A 14,461-nucleotide genomic window follows, 5' to 3' on the forward strand; every position below is an offset into this window, starting at 1 on the left:
TACCCACCCACATCTGTATGCACATACTCTGCCTCCCCTCTGGTTACAAGCATGAACCATTCATGCTCCCATCTAAGGCCAGCTCCTAGACACTGAGTCCATCTCCTCACTCCTATGATAGTCTCTTCTCACTCTCCTGCATCATCAAGTCCTGTCTACTGGATTATTCCCATCAGTATACAAATATATTACAACATTCTCTATCTTTAAAAAATGCCTCACTGCCCCCCATTGTGACATGCAGCCTGCTGTGCCTTCCTCCTAGCCTGCCAAAAACCGGTTCACAAACCTGCAGTCACTGTGCTGGCATCAGGCCAGCCAGAGGGAGGCCTCACCAATAACAGCTAGAAATGCAAAGCACAGAGGCTTACACCTGTATGCTTGGCCCACTGGCCCTGACACCGGAGACAGGCACCGCAGACGGGAATCAGGAAACAGATCTTTCCTCACCCCAGACACCAGCTCCACTCCCCTACGACCCCCAACCTCACTCTAGGGGCTGAGCAGCTCCAGAGACAGGAGCTTCTGGGCACTAGTGGGCACCACACAGAAATATGAAACTCAAAAGAACATGGTTCAGCCCAAAATCTCACAAACCTAAGAAAAAGGGTTGAGTGAAACAGAACTCATCAATCTGCCTGAAAGAGAGCACAAAATAAAAATCATAAACATGCTTATGGAGGTACAGAAAAATATTCAAGAACTCAGGAACAAATTTAAGTCAGAGATTCAATCATTAAGAAATTCCATATCTGTAATGAAACATACAATGGAGGGATTTAAGAGCAGATTAGATGTTTTAGAAGGATGGTAAATGGAATAGAAATTAGAGAAGAGGAATACAAAGAAGCTGAGGCACAGAGAGAAAAAAGGATCTCTAAGAATGAAAGAATATTGAGAGAATTGTGTGACCAATACAAATGGAACAATATTCATATTATAGGGGTACCAGAAGAAGAAGAAGAGAGAAAAAGGGATAGAAAGTGTCATTGAGGAGGTAATTGCTGAAAACTTCCCCAGTCTGGGTAAGGAAATAGTCTCTCAGGCCATGGAGGTGCACAGATATCCCAACATAAGGGACGCAAGGAAGATAACATCAAGACATATAATAATTAAAATGGCAAATATCAAGGATAAAGGCAGATTTTTAAAAGCAGCTAGAGAGAGAAAAAAAACCACATATAAAGGAAAACCCATCAGGCTATCATCAGACTTCTCAACAGAAACCTTACAGGCCAGAAGGGAGTGACAAGATATATTTAATGCAATGAAGCAGAAAGCCCTTGAACCAAGAATACTATACCTGGCAAGGTTATCATTTAAATTTGAAGGAGGGATTAAAGAGTTTTCAGACAAGAAAAAGTTGAGAGAATTTACCTCCCACAAACCACCTCTACAGTGCATTTTGGAGGGACTCCTATAGATGGAAGTGTTCCTAAGGCTAAATAGATGTCACCCAAGGGATAGAAAAAGGTTACAGAATATGATTCATAACATAGAAAGAATGGAGGAGGAAGAAAAAAGAGAAAAAAAAAGAACCTTTAGGTTGTGTTTGTAATAGCACACAAAGTGAGTTAAATTAGACTGTAAGATAGTAAGGGAATTACCCTTGAACCTTTTGTAACCATGAATCTAAAGCCTGCAATGGAAATAAGTACATACCTATTGATAATCACCCTAAATGTAAATGGTCTGAATGCACCAATCAAAACACAGAGAGTCACTGAATGGATTAAAAAACAAGACCCATCTATATGCTACCTACAAGAGACTCACTTCAAAGCCAAAGACATACACAGACTGAAAGTAAAGGGATGGAAAAAATATTTCATGCAACTAACAGGGAGCAAAAAGCAGTTGTTGCAGTACTTGTATCAGACAAAATAGACTTCAAAACAAAGAAAGTAACAAGAGACAAAGAAGGACATTACATAATGATAAAGGGATCAGTTCAACAAGAGGATATAACTATTATAAATATATATGCACCCAATACAGGAGCACCTACATATGTGAAACAAAAACTAACAGAATTGAAGGGGGAAATAGAATGCAATGCATTCATTTTAGGAGACTTCAACACACCACTCACTCCAAAGGACAGATCCACCGGACAGAAAATAAGTAAAGAGACAGAGGCACTGAACAATATATTAGAACAGATGGACCTAACAGAAATCTACAGAACACTCCATCCAAAAGCAACAGGATACACATTCTTCTCAAGTACACATGGAACATTTTCAAGAATAGATCATATACTAGGCCCCAAAAAGAACCTCAGTAATTTCAAAAGGATTGAAATTGTACCAACAAACTTCTCAGATCACAAAGGTATGAAACTAGAAATAAATTACACAAAGAAAATGAAAAGCCCACAAACACACAGAGGCTTAATAACATGCTCCTAAATAATCAATGGATCAATGACCAAATAAAAATAGAGATCAAGCAATATATGGAGACAAATGACAACAATGATTCAACAACACAAAAATCTGTGGGATGCAGTGAAGGCTGTGCTAAGAGGGAAATATATTGCAACACAAGCCTACCTCAAGAAAGAAGAACAATCCCAAATGAACAATCTAAACTCACAGCCAATGAAACTGGAAAAGAACAAATGAGGCCGAAAGTCAGTAGAAGGAGGGACAGAATAAAGATTAAAGCAGAAATAAATAAAATTGAGAAGAATAAAACAACACAAAGAATTAATGAAAGCAGAAGCTGGTTCTCTGAGAAAATAAAACAAAATAGATAAACCCCTAGCCAGACTTATCAGGAAAAAAAGAGAGTCTATACACATAAACAGAATCAGAAATGAGAAAGGAAAAATCACTACAGGCAACACAGAAATACAAAGAATTATGAAAGAATACTATGAAAAATTATATGGTAACAAACTGGATAACCTAGAAGAAATGGACAACTTACTAGAAAAATACAACCTTCCATGGCTGACCCAGAAAGAAACAGAAAATCTGAATAGACCAATTACCAGCAAAGAAATGAAAGTGGTAATCAAAAAACTACCCAAGAACAAAACTCCTGGACCAGATGGTTTCACTGCCAAATTTTATCAAACATTTAGTGAAGACCTAATACCCATCCTCCTTAAGGTTTTCCAAAAAGTAGAGGAGGATCGTTGAAGAATGTTGTTGGTAATTTGATAGGGATTGCATCAAACCTGTATATTGCTTTGGGCAGGATGGCCATTTTGATTATATTAATTCTTCCTAGCCAGGAGCATGGGATGAGTTTCCATTTGTTAGTGTCCTCTTTAATTTCTCTTAAGAGTGTCTTATAGTTTTCAGGGTATAGGTCTTTCACTTCCTTGGTAAGGTTTATTTCTAAGTATTTTATTCTTTTTGATATAATTGTGAATGGAATTGTTTTCCTGATTTCTCTTTCTATTAGTTCATTGTTAGTGTATAGGAAAGCCACAGATTTCTGTGTGTTAATTTTGTAACCTGCAACTTTGCTGTATTCCAATATCAGTTCTAGTAGTTTTGGGGTGGAGTCTTTAGGGTTTTTTATGTACAATATCACGTCATCTGCAAATAGTGACAGTTTAACTTCTTCTTTACCAATCTGGATTCCTTGTATTTCTTTGTTTTGTCTAATTGCCATGGCTAGGACCTCCAGTACTATGTTGAATAACAGTGGGGAGAGTGGGCATCCCTGTCTTGTTCCCGATCTCAGAGGAAAAGCTTTCAGCTTTTCACTGTTCAGTATATTGTTGGCTGTGGGTTTATGATATATGGACTTTATTACATTGAGGTACCTGCCCTCTATACCCATTTTGTTGAGAGTTTTTATCATGAATGGATGTTGAATTTTGTCGAATGCTTTTTCAGCATCTATGGAGATGATCATGTGGTTTTTGTCCTTCTTTTTGTTTATGTGGTGGATGATGTTGATGGATTTTCGGATGTTGTACCATCCTTGCACCCCTGGGATGAATCCCACTTGGTCATGGTGTATGATCCTTTTGATGTATTTTTGAATTCAGTTTGCTAATATTTTGTTGAGTATTTTTGCATCTACATTCATCAGGGATATTGGTCTGTACTTTTCTTTTTTGGTGGGGTCTTTGCCTGGTTTTGGTATTAGGGTGATGTTGGCTTCATAGAATGAGTTTGGGAGTATTCCCTCCTCTTCTATTTTTTGGAAAACTTTAAGGAGAATGGGTATTATATCTTCTCTGTATGTCTGATAAAATTCTGAGGTAAATCCATCTGGCCCAGGGGGTTTTTTCTTGGGTATTTTTTTTATTACCGCTTCAATTTCTTTGCTGGTAATTGGTTTGTTTAGATTTTGTGTTTCTTCCTTGGTCAGTCTTGGAAGGTTGTATTTTTCTAGGAAGTTGTCCATTTCTTCTAGGTTTTCCAGCTTCTTAGCATGTAGGTTTTCATAGTAGTCTCTAATAATTCTTTGTATTTCTGTGGTGTCCATCGTGATTTTTCCTTTCTCAGTTCTGATTCTGTTGATGTGTGTAGATTCCCTTTTTCTCTTAATAGGTCTGGCTAGGGGCTTATCTATTTTGTTTATTTTTTCAAAGAACCAGCTCTTGGTTTCATTGATTTTTTTCTATTGTTTTATTATTCTCAATTTTATTTATTTCTTCTCTGATTTTTATTATGTCCCTCCTTCTGCTGACATTGGGCCTCATTTGTTGTTCTTTTTCCAGTGTCAATAATTGTGACTTTAGACTATTCATTTGGGATTGTTCTTCCTCCTTCAAATAGGCCTGGATTGCTATATACTTTCCTCTTAGAACTGCCTTAGCTGCGTCCCACAGAAGTTGGGGCTTTGTGCTGTCATTGTCATTTGTCTCCATATATTCCTTGATCTCTGTTTTAATTTGGTCATTGAACAATTGATTATTTAGAAGCATGTTGTTAAGCCTCCATGTGTTTGTGAGCCTTTTTGTTTTCTTTGTATAATTTATTTCTAGTTTTATGCTTTTGTGGTCTGAGAAGTTGGTTGGTAGAATTTCAATCTTTTTGAATTTACTGAGGCTCTTTTTGTGGCCTCATATGTGGTCTATTCTGGAAATTGTTCCATGTGCACTTGAGAAGAATGTGCATCCTGCTGCTTTTGGATGGAGTGTTCTGTAGATGTCTGTTAGGTCCATCTGTTCTAATACATTGTTCAGTGCCTCTGTGTCCTTACTTATTTTCTGTCTGGTGGATCTGTCCTTTGGAGTGAGTGGTGTGTTGAAGTCTCCTAAAATGAATGCATTGCATTCTATTTCCTCCTTTAATTCTGTTAGTATTTGTTTCACGTATGTTGGTGCTCCTGTATTGGGTGCATATATATTTATAACAGTTATATCCTCTTGTTGGACTGACCCCTTTGTCATTATGCAATGTCCTTCTTTGTCTCTTGTTACTTTCTCTGTTTTGAAGTCTATTTTGTCTTATACAAGTACTGCAATAACTGCTTTTTTCTCCCTATTATTTGCATGAAATACCTTTGTCCATCCCTTGACTTTTAGTCTGTGTATGTCTTTGGGTTTGAGGTGAGTCTCTTGTAAGCAGCATATAGATGGGTCTTGCTTTTTTATCCATTCTATTACTCTGTGTCTTTTGACTGGTGCATTCAGTCCATTTACCTTTAGGGTGATTACTGAAAGATATGTACTTATTCCATTGAAGGCTTTAGATTCATGGTTATCAAAGGTTCAAGGGTAGCTTCTTTACTATCTAGCTGTCTAACTTAACTCTCTTATTAAGCTATTATAAACACAGTCTGATGATTCATTATTTCTCTCCCTTCTTATTCCTCCTCCTCCATTCTTTTTCTGTTAGGTGTTTTATGCTGTACTCTTTTGTGTTTCCTTTGCCTGCTTTTGTGAGTAGTTGATTTTATTTTTTGCCTTTAGTTAGTATTTGGTTGGTCTGCTTTCTTTGGTGTGATTTTATTTTCTCTGGTGACATCTGTTTAGCCTTAGGAGTGCTTCAATCTAGAGCAGTCCCTTTAAAATATCCTGCAGAGGTGGTTTGTGGGAGGCAAATTCCCTCAACTTTTGTTTGTCTGGGAATTGTTTAATCCCTCCTTCATATTTAAATGATAATTGTGCTGGGTACAGTATTCTTGGTTATTTACAGGACACTCTTAAGAGAAATTAAAGAGGACACTAACAAATGGAAATTCATCCCATACTCTTGGCTAGGAAGAATTAATACTGGCAAAGTGGCCATCCTGCCTAAAGCAATCTACAGATTCAATGCAATCCCTATCAAAATAACTACAGCATTCTTCAATGAACTAGAGCAAAGAGTTCTAAAATTCATATGGAATGACAAAATACCCCAAATAGCCAAAGCAATCCTGAGAAGGAAGAACAAAGCAGGTGGAATTATGCTCCCTGACTTCAAGCTCTACTACAAAGTCACAGTAATCAAAACAATTTGGTACTGGCACAAGAACAGACCCATAGACCAGTGGGACAGAATAGAGAGTCCAGATATAAACTCAAGCATATATGGTCAATTAATATATGATAAAGGAGCCATGGATATGCAATGGGGAAATGACAGCCTCTTCAACAGCTGGTGCTGGCAAAACTGGACAGCTACATGTAAGAGAATGAAACTGGATTACTGTCTAACCCTGTACACAAAAGTAAACTCAAAATGGATCAAAGACCTGAACGTAAGTCATGAAACCATAAAACTCTTAGAAAAACATAGGCAAAAATCTCTTGGACATAAACATGAGCAACTTCTTTATGAACATATCTCCCCGGGCAAGGGAAACAAAAGCAAAAATGAACAAGTAGGACTATATCAAACTAAAAAGCTTCTGTACAGCAAAGGATACCATCAGTGGAACAAAAAGACATCCTACACTTGGTGAAGGGGGGAGCCTAGTAAACATAATGTTCTTCATGTAATTGTAGATTAATGATAACAAAATAACAACAAAAAAAAAGGTTAAAAAAAAAGACATCCAACAGTATGGGAGAATATATTCATAAGTGACATATCTGATAAGGCGTTAACATCCAAATTATATAAACAGCTCATACACCTTTACAAACAAAAAGCAAATAAGTCAATTAAAAAATGGGCAGAGCAGCTGAACAGACAGTTCTCCAAAGAAGAAATTCAGATTGCCAACAGACACATGAAAAGATGCTCCACATCGCTAATCATCAGAGAAATGCAAATTAAAACCACAATGAGATATCACCTCACACCAGTTAGGATGGCCAACATCCAAAAGACAAACAACAAATGTTGGCGATGTTGTGGAGAAAGGGGAACCATCCTACACTGCTGGTGGGAATATAAACTAGTTCAACCATTGTGGAAAGCAGTATGGAGGTTCCCCAAAAAGCTCAAAATAGAAATACCATTTGACCCAGGAATTCCACTCCTAGGAATTTACCCTAGGAATGCAGCAGCCCAGTTTGAAAAAGACATATGCACTCCTATGTTTATCGTAGCACTATTTACAATAGCCAAGAAATGGAAGCAACCTATGTGTCCATCAGTAGATGAATGGATAAAGAAGATGTGGTACATATACACAATGGAGTATTATTCAGCCATAAGAAGAAAACAAATCCTACTATTTGCAACAACATGGATGGAGCTAGAGGGTATTATGCTCAGTGAAATAAGCTAGGCAGAGAAAGACAAGTATCAAATGATTTCACTTATCTGTGGAGTATAAGAACAAAAAAAACACTGAAGGAACAAAACAGAAGCAGACTCACAGAACCCAAGAATGGACTAACAGTTACCAAGGGGAAAGGGACTGGGGAGGGTGGTTGGGAAGGGAGGGATAAGGGAGAAAATGGGGCATTACAATTAGCACACATAATGTAGGTGAAGGGACACGGGAAAGGCAGTATATACAGATAAGACAAGTAGTGATTCTATAGCATCTTACTACACTGATGGATAGTGACTGTAATGGCATATGTGGTGGGGACTTGTTAATGGGGGGAGTCTAGTAACCATTATGTTGTTCAAGTAATTGTACATTAACGATATCAGAATAAAAAATTTTTAAAAAATGCCTCCCTGGACAGTACATTCTCCTCTAGCTACCGTCCCACCTCAGCTTGCCACCAGAGAGTTGTCTATACAGCTGCCTCCCCTGCAGGGGATCTGTTTCAAGACACCCAGTGGATGCCTGAAACCACAGATAGTACTGAACCCTATATACACTATGTTTTCTCCTATACATATAGTTCTATGATAAAGTTTAATTTATAAATTAGGCACAGTAAGAGATTAACAATAACTGATAATAAATTAGAACAATAACAATATACTGTGATAAAGTTACATGAATGTTCTCTCCCAAAGTCTTATTGTAGTGTACTCACCCTGCTTCTTATAATAATGTGAGGTGATAAAATGCCCATGAATGACATAGGTATTGTGACGTAGCCTTAGGCTACTACTGACCTGAGGTATCAGAAGGAGCATCATCTGCTTCTGGACCTGGGTTGACAGTGGGAAACTGAAACCACGGAATGCCAAACTGGATAAAGGGAGACTTTTGTAGTCACTGTCTCAGATTCAGAACTGCAATAAGTAAGTTTTTGTTGTTTGTAAGTCCCCCAGTCTATGTTGTTATAGCAGCCCAAATGCACTAAGACACCTCCCATCTTCTCTTCGGTCCATTCCACCAAAACAACTTATCAAGGTGACCAGTGACCGCTGTGCTGCTAAATACAGCAGCCAGTGCTCAGGGCCCTTCCCTGCTGTTCTTGCCACAGTGGCTCTCTTGCCCTCTGAAGCTGCTTCTTCTTCCAGGCTCACTGGGGCCCTCCCAGTCCTCTCCCTTCTATCTCGCTGGCTGCTCCTCCCCTGTTTCATCTACTTTTTTCTCTCTGACCTCTAAAGAAAGGAGTGTCTCAGGCCTCAGCTTTTGGGCCACTTCTTATAGGCTCTGTCTTCATGGCTTTAAATACCATATCCATGCTTATGGCTCCTGTGTTAGTCTGCTATCACTGAATATCATGGACCGAGTGGCTTATAAACAACTTGCATTAATTTCTCAAAGCTCTGGAGGCTGGAAGTCCAAGATCAGGGTGCCAGCCAGCAAGGCTGGGTTCTGGTGAGAGCCTCCTTCCTGGTTTATAGAGGCCATGTCCTCACATGGTGCAAGGGGCAAGGGAGCTTTCTGGGGTCTCTTCTCTAAGGACCCTAAACATGTTTGTGAGGCCTCCACACTCATGACCTACTTACCTACCTGAAGCCTTACCTCCTAATACCATTATGTTGGGGCTTGTTTCAATATATGAATTTCAGTGGTAGTACATAAACATTCCGTCTACAGGTACCTCCAATTTGTAATCAACCAGGAAGCAGTATGGGTAGATCAGGAACTCCAATGGCAGCTGGCATCTGAAGTAAGGTTAAGTCTTATTGGACTAAATATCTAACCTGTGTGGTCTGCACTAACTCTGGGTAGTGTCAGAATTGAATTGAATTGTTTGGACACCAAGTTGGCATTGGAGAGTTGGAGAACTGGTGTGGAGAAACAACACATTTGGTCTCAGAGGTGGTGTAAAAAAAAGACACCACAGTCAGTCACTGGTTATTAGCACAGTGCAAGATACACAGACTTTAATAAATAAAAAAGTATAAGCCACAAATAGGAGAAAATAAAAAAAGGCTGTAAATAAATAGATAGTGATACCAAGCTTCTGGAATTGAAGGCCAAATATAGCAAGAATGAAAAAAAATTTCCCCATGTAAATTTATAGATTTAACACCATTCCAATTAAAATACCAACAAGATGCCATACAGAACTTGATAAAAAGATTCTAGAATGGCAACCTAAGTGTCCATCAGTAGATGAATGGATAAAGAAGATGTGATACATATACACAATGGAATATTATTCAGCCATAAGAAGAAAACAAATCCTACCATTTGCAACAACATGGATGGAGCTAGAGGGTATTATGCTCAGTGCAATAAGCCAGGTGGAAAAAGACAAGTATCAAATTATTTCACTCATCTGTGGAGTATAAGAACAAAGAAAAAACTGAAGGAACAAAACAGCAGCAGACTCACAGAACCCAAGAATGGACTAACAGTTACCAAAGGGAAAGGGACTGGGGAGGATGGGTGGGAAGGGAGGAATAAAGGGGGACAAGGGGTATTACGATTAGCACACATAATGTAGAGGGGGTGGGGGGGACACGGGGAAGGCAGTATAACACAAAGACAAGTAATGATTCTACATCATCTTTCTATGCTGATGGACAGTGACTGTAATGGGGTATGTGGTGGGGACTTGATAATAGGGGGAGTCTAGTAACCATAATGTTGCTAGTGTAATTGTACATTAATAATACCAAAAAAAAATTATATTATCCTAAAAAAAAAAAAGCTTCTAGAATGTGCTTAGACAAATCAACCAGCAAAAATACTAAAGGTCTATAAAGAGCAATAGGGGACAGGTAGGCCTTTCAAGGGTACAAACTAGGAGGAAAGTTCTAGATTTGGGTCACACAGTTCTTGGCACCACTGGACACCAACAAACTAAGTCAGGGACCTGAAGGCCAAGGAGTGTTTGGCCAGGCAACAGACTGGGCAGGCAGAGGTGGAGAAATCAATTTTGCAAAGACTCATATGGGCTTTCAGACACAGCAAATCCTAGATATGTTGGCAGGGAGTAGCAGGAGATGAGGAAAGTCTAGTGGAGGCAGATCAGGAAGGGCCAAGACAAGGATGAGGAGACGGGGCTCTGTCCAGGCGCAGACACGTTGTCTCCTCCACTGCTGTGTTCCTCATGTGTAGGTGTTCCATAAAAATCTTGGAGATCTTCTCATACCTTCATAGATACACTTTTTAACATCTGCATAATATTCAGGACTCATTTCCCATGTAAACGAGTCCCCTCTGGATGGGACTTGAGGTTGCCTCTGATTTTTTAAGGAACCATGGTTAATATTAACAAACATCCTAGCATTTTGAATTCAGCTCCTCTGGTGGCTTTCTTCCTCAGGCCCAGGGGGAATCCCTGGATTTTTGTGTGGTTGTCTTCTGCTCCCATCCCTGCTTCCAAACAAACACCCTTTTGCTATTCACAGTTCCCCTAGGAAACTGAGATTGTACTTCCCTCAGGCCTTACCCTCCTCCCAGCCTGAGCATCTCAGCCCCTTTACAATCATCCTATTCAGGGATGTACAATACACATCTGTATGGTAAAGGCAATTCACACTGACTTCCACTGAGTACCAAGAAATACTTAGGACTCACATGTATATTCTAACCCAACCAGGCTCTGATTTACATTAGGGCATCTCACCATTAGTCATTTATGGTTCCACAGAGAGAGTGAACACCCCAAACCCATGCCCTAACTGCTAAGCTATTCAGCTTCCCTAAAGCACCAAGCTCTCTTCTGTCCTTCCAGCTCTTTGCGTATGCTTTTCCTTCTGTCTGGAATGTTCTTCTTCTCTGCTTATTTACCTGGCTAGTACCAGCTAGTTCTTCAGGTTTCAGCTTAGCCACTCCTTCCAGGAAGTCATCCCTGAACACCCCACTCCTGTCTGGGTTGAGAGCTGCAAGAGCACCCTGTGTTTCTCTAGCACAAATCTCACCATGTTGTAATTGCCTTTTTGCCTGTGAACCACGTGAGGGCAGAGCTTAGGTCTTTTCACTCTTGTACACCCAATGCTCAGCACAGAGCCAGGCAGCTCTTGTGAAGCTGAATGAATGGACAAATGTCAGGTGGGCAGGGAGTGGGGAAGCCACCAAGTCATAGCTCTTAGAGATGGGGTCAAAGCATTCCGTGAGGGAAAAACACCTCCTCTCCTGCAGGTACCTTCAAAGTGTGCCACCAAAGTCAAACTGGCAGCCCATGAGAAGGATGGAATAACAAAAGAAATTGGTCCGCAGCTGCCTGGCTCCAGGGAGCGTTTGTCAATGTGGCATTCACAGAAGCCCTGCACATGTGCTGACTGAAGGGGGGAGCCAGCTTCAGCCAGACAGAAGGAGGTTCAGCACTATGCACGTGTTAACCCTGGGGTATGTGTGACTTAGAAGTTTCTTGGCTCTCTGTTTTTTTTTTTCTTTTTAAAAATCTCCAGACATTTTCCCATATTTGTTTTTTACCTTTAAAGAATGTTGAGGGGCTGTTACCAACTATGTTGACACAGTTAATTAAAAATTCGCTTAGTGCAAAATTGAAGAGTCCAAAAACATTAGGATTCTATGAAATAAATGCATCCTCTTGCTGCATCAAAAACATTATTAGCACTGTCATTAATCATTTCACACCCCTTTAACCTTTTTCCTTGTGTTTCTGGTTTACTCTGCACTTAAAATAAGTTTCAAAGGTATGGGACAGAGTGGAAAATGTTTAGGACAAAGTTCTGGGTGGAGGGTAAGGAATTTGGGGCTTAGAAAATAAAACTTGGTAGACTTGAGGAGCCCATTTGTCTTTTTGTACCTTAGTTCCCCTTTTCAGGAGATAGAGTAACTCTTCCTTAGTACAAGTTAAAATCAACAGATGTTTATTAAGCACCTGTTCTGTGCCAACACAAAAGAGCTGTAATGGAAAGTGACTGGTCCGGGTGGTTCTCAACCTTTTTTTGAGGGGGTGTAGGTTAACAGATCTTTGAGAATGATGAAGTGCACCATCTTATATAGTAGCCACTAGCCACATTTGGCTATTAAAATTAAAATTAATTAATTACCATTAGAAGTTCAGCTCAGTTCCACATCTCAAGTGCTCAATAGCTACCTATAGCTAATGGCTACCATACAGAACTCAGATTTGGAATGTTTCCATCAGCATCCAAAGTTCTGTTGGACAGCTTTGCATGCATACTCTCCCCAGGATTAAGACTTTTCTGTTTATGTGCAATATTTTGCATCTAACTTTACATACAACTTCTACAACTTTGAAGGGTAGAGGTTGGGGTTGGGTGAGGATGCAGTGGTTCACTGGTCCCTGAAGCCCATGAATCCAAGAAAAAGAAACCCTGATATGACAAGGACTCCCATCTCAGAATATAGCAAGTTGGCAAAAATAAAGCAACAAAGCTGCCACAAATTCAGTATATGGGTGTTTTAAACATACCTCTATAAAACCAGGCCCATGGGTTCCTAACAGGCCATATTCAAAGAAACATCAGTTCATGATCCAAAAATAATTGAAAAACAATGCTAAAGATTTTCTGCAGTCTCTTGAGAAGACACAAAAGGAGACTACTATTCACAACATACTGCATATCTTCTTGAATTATCTTTCCCATGTTTCTCCTCCTCTCAGCTTCCCACACATGGCACTTGCTTCCCTAAAGCTCTCTGCATCACCCTTCTAAATTCTCCAAACCTCCAAGTTCTGCTGCCACTTCTCCCCTTCCTCTCCTGCATGGCTCAGTTCTTCATTATGTAGCTCTCCAATAATATGGTTTATTTTGCCCTATCACACAAATATAGGGGTAAAGAACAGAGAGAAAGCTCCAGGGTGCTGTGACCAGGCACACATTCCACAGCTGCACCTGCCAGCCTGGACCAGTTTCTTGGAGATGAACCGTTTTCCCACCGATGGTTTACACCCCCATTACTTCCTCTTCTGCCCACTGCTCCCGAGGGCCAGGGTCTGGGAGAAGCTCATGACTGAGCCTGACAGAAGAAAACATTTTGCTGGGATGCCAGAGGGCACTGATGTCATAGGCAAGGGGAGCAAACCAGATGGGCAGGTTTGCAGAATGTTTTATCCCCACTGTAAATTATTTTGTTGTTTTTTTAGTGGATGCTACCCTACTCCCTAGCAGAGAGTGAACGGCTTGCTGTGGGAACTGCATTAACTTAACAGTCTGCTAAGATCAAAGGCTTCTTTTCAATCTGGACAAGCCCATTGGTGTCATTCTTATCATTTTAGGAATGATGAATTTTTTGGAGCTCCCATATATTTTAAGTGAAATATAAGTTCACTTACAAGGCAAGGACAGTTCTATCTCATGTATCTATGGACTCCAAGGCAATCCACCATCATTAGGTCATGCACCTGGAATTCAGTTTCAGGGAAGAGGGCACACAGAGCCTGCCTATACCCATCATACTTATCACTTCTTCCTTCTGTCCCCCTCGTGCTTCTGAACTCATCATTGTCCATCCCCTGCATACCAGCTCCTTCGCTGTATTCCCCATCTCAGAATGCTACCACTGACCAACCAGCTCTCCAAGCCAGGAACCTGGGAATCAGCTTGGACTCCTCCTCTTCATTAGCCCCCCATGTCCAATCTATTTCCAAGTCCTATGATTTTGTCCCCTTGGGATATCTCATCTTACATCAGGTCACTGGCATCTCTTGCTTGGAGGACTGCAGTGGTCTCCTAACTGGTCTCCCTGTACCCACTCCCATGTTACCTCCCCATGTAAGCTCGTAGTGAATGAGCCATTTGAGGCTATCCCGGTTCTTAGCTATACTTGCCTTTGGGTTCATCTGAGCACACCGTCCTATCTT

The sequence above is a fragment of the Manis pentadactyla genome, chromosome 14 (assembly GCF_030020395.1).
Source record: "Manis pentadactyla isolate mManPen7 chromosome 14, mManPen7.hap1, whole genome shotgun sequence".
In the NCBI taxonomy this organism is placed as follows: Eukaryota; Metazoa; Chordata; class Mammalia; order Pholidota; family Manidae; genus Manis; species Manis pentadactyla.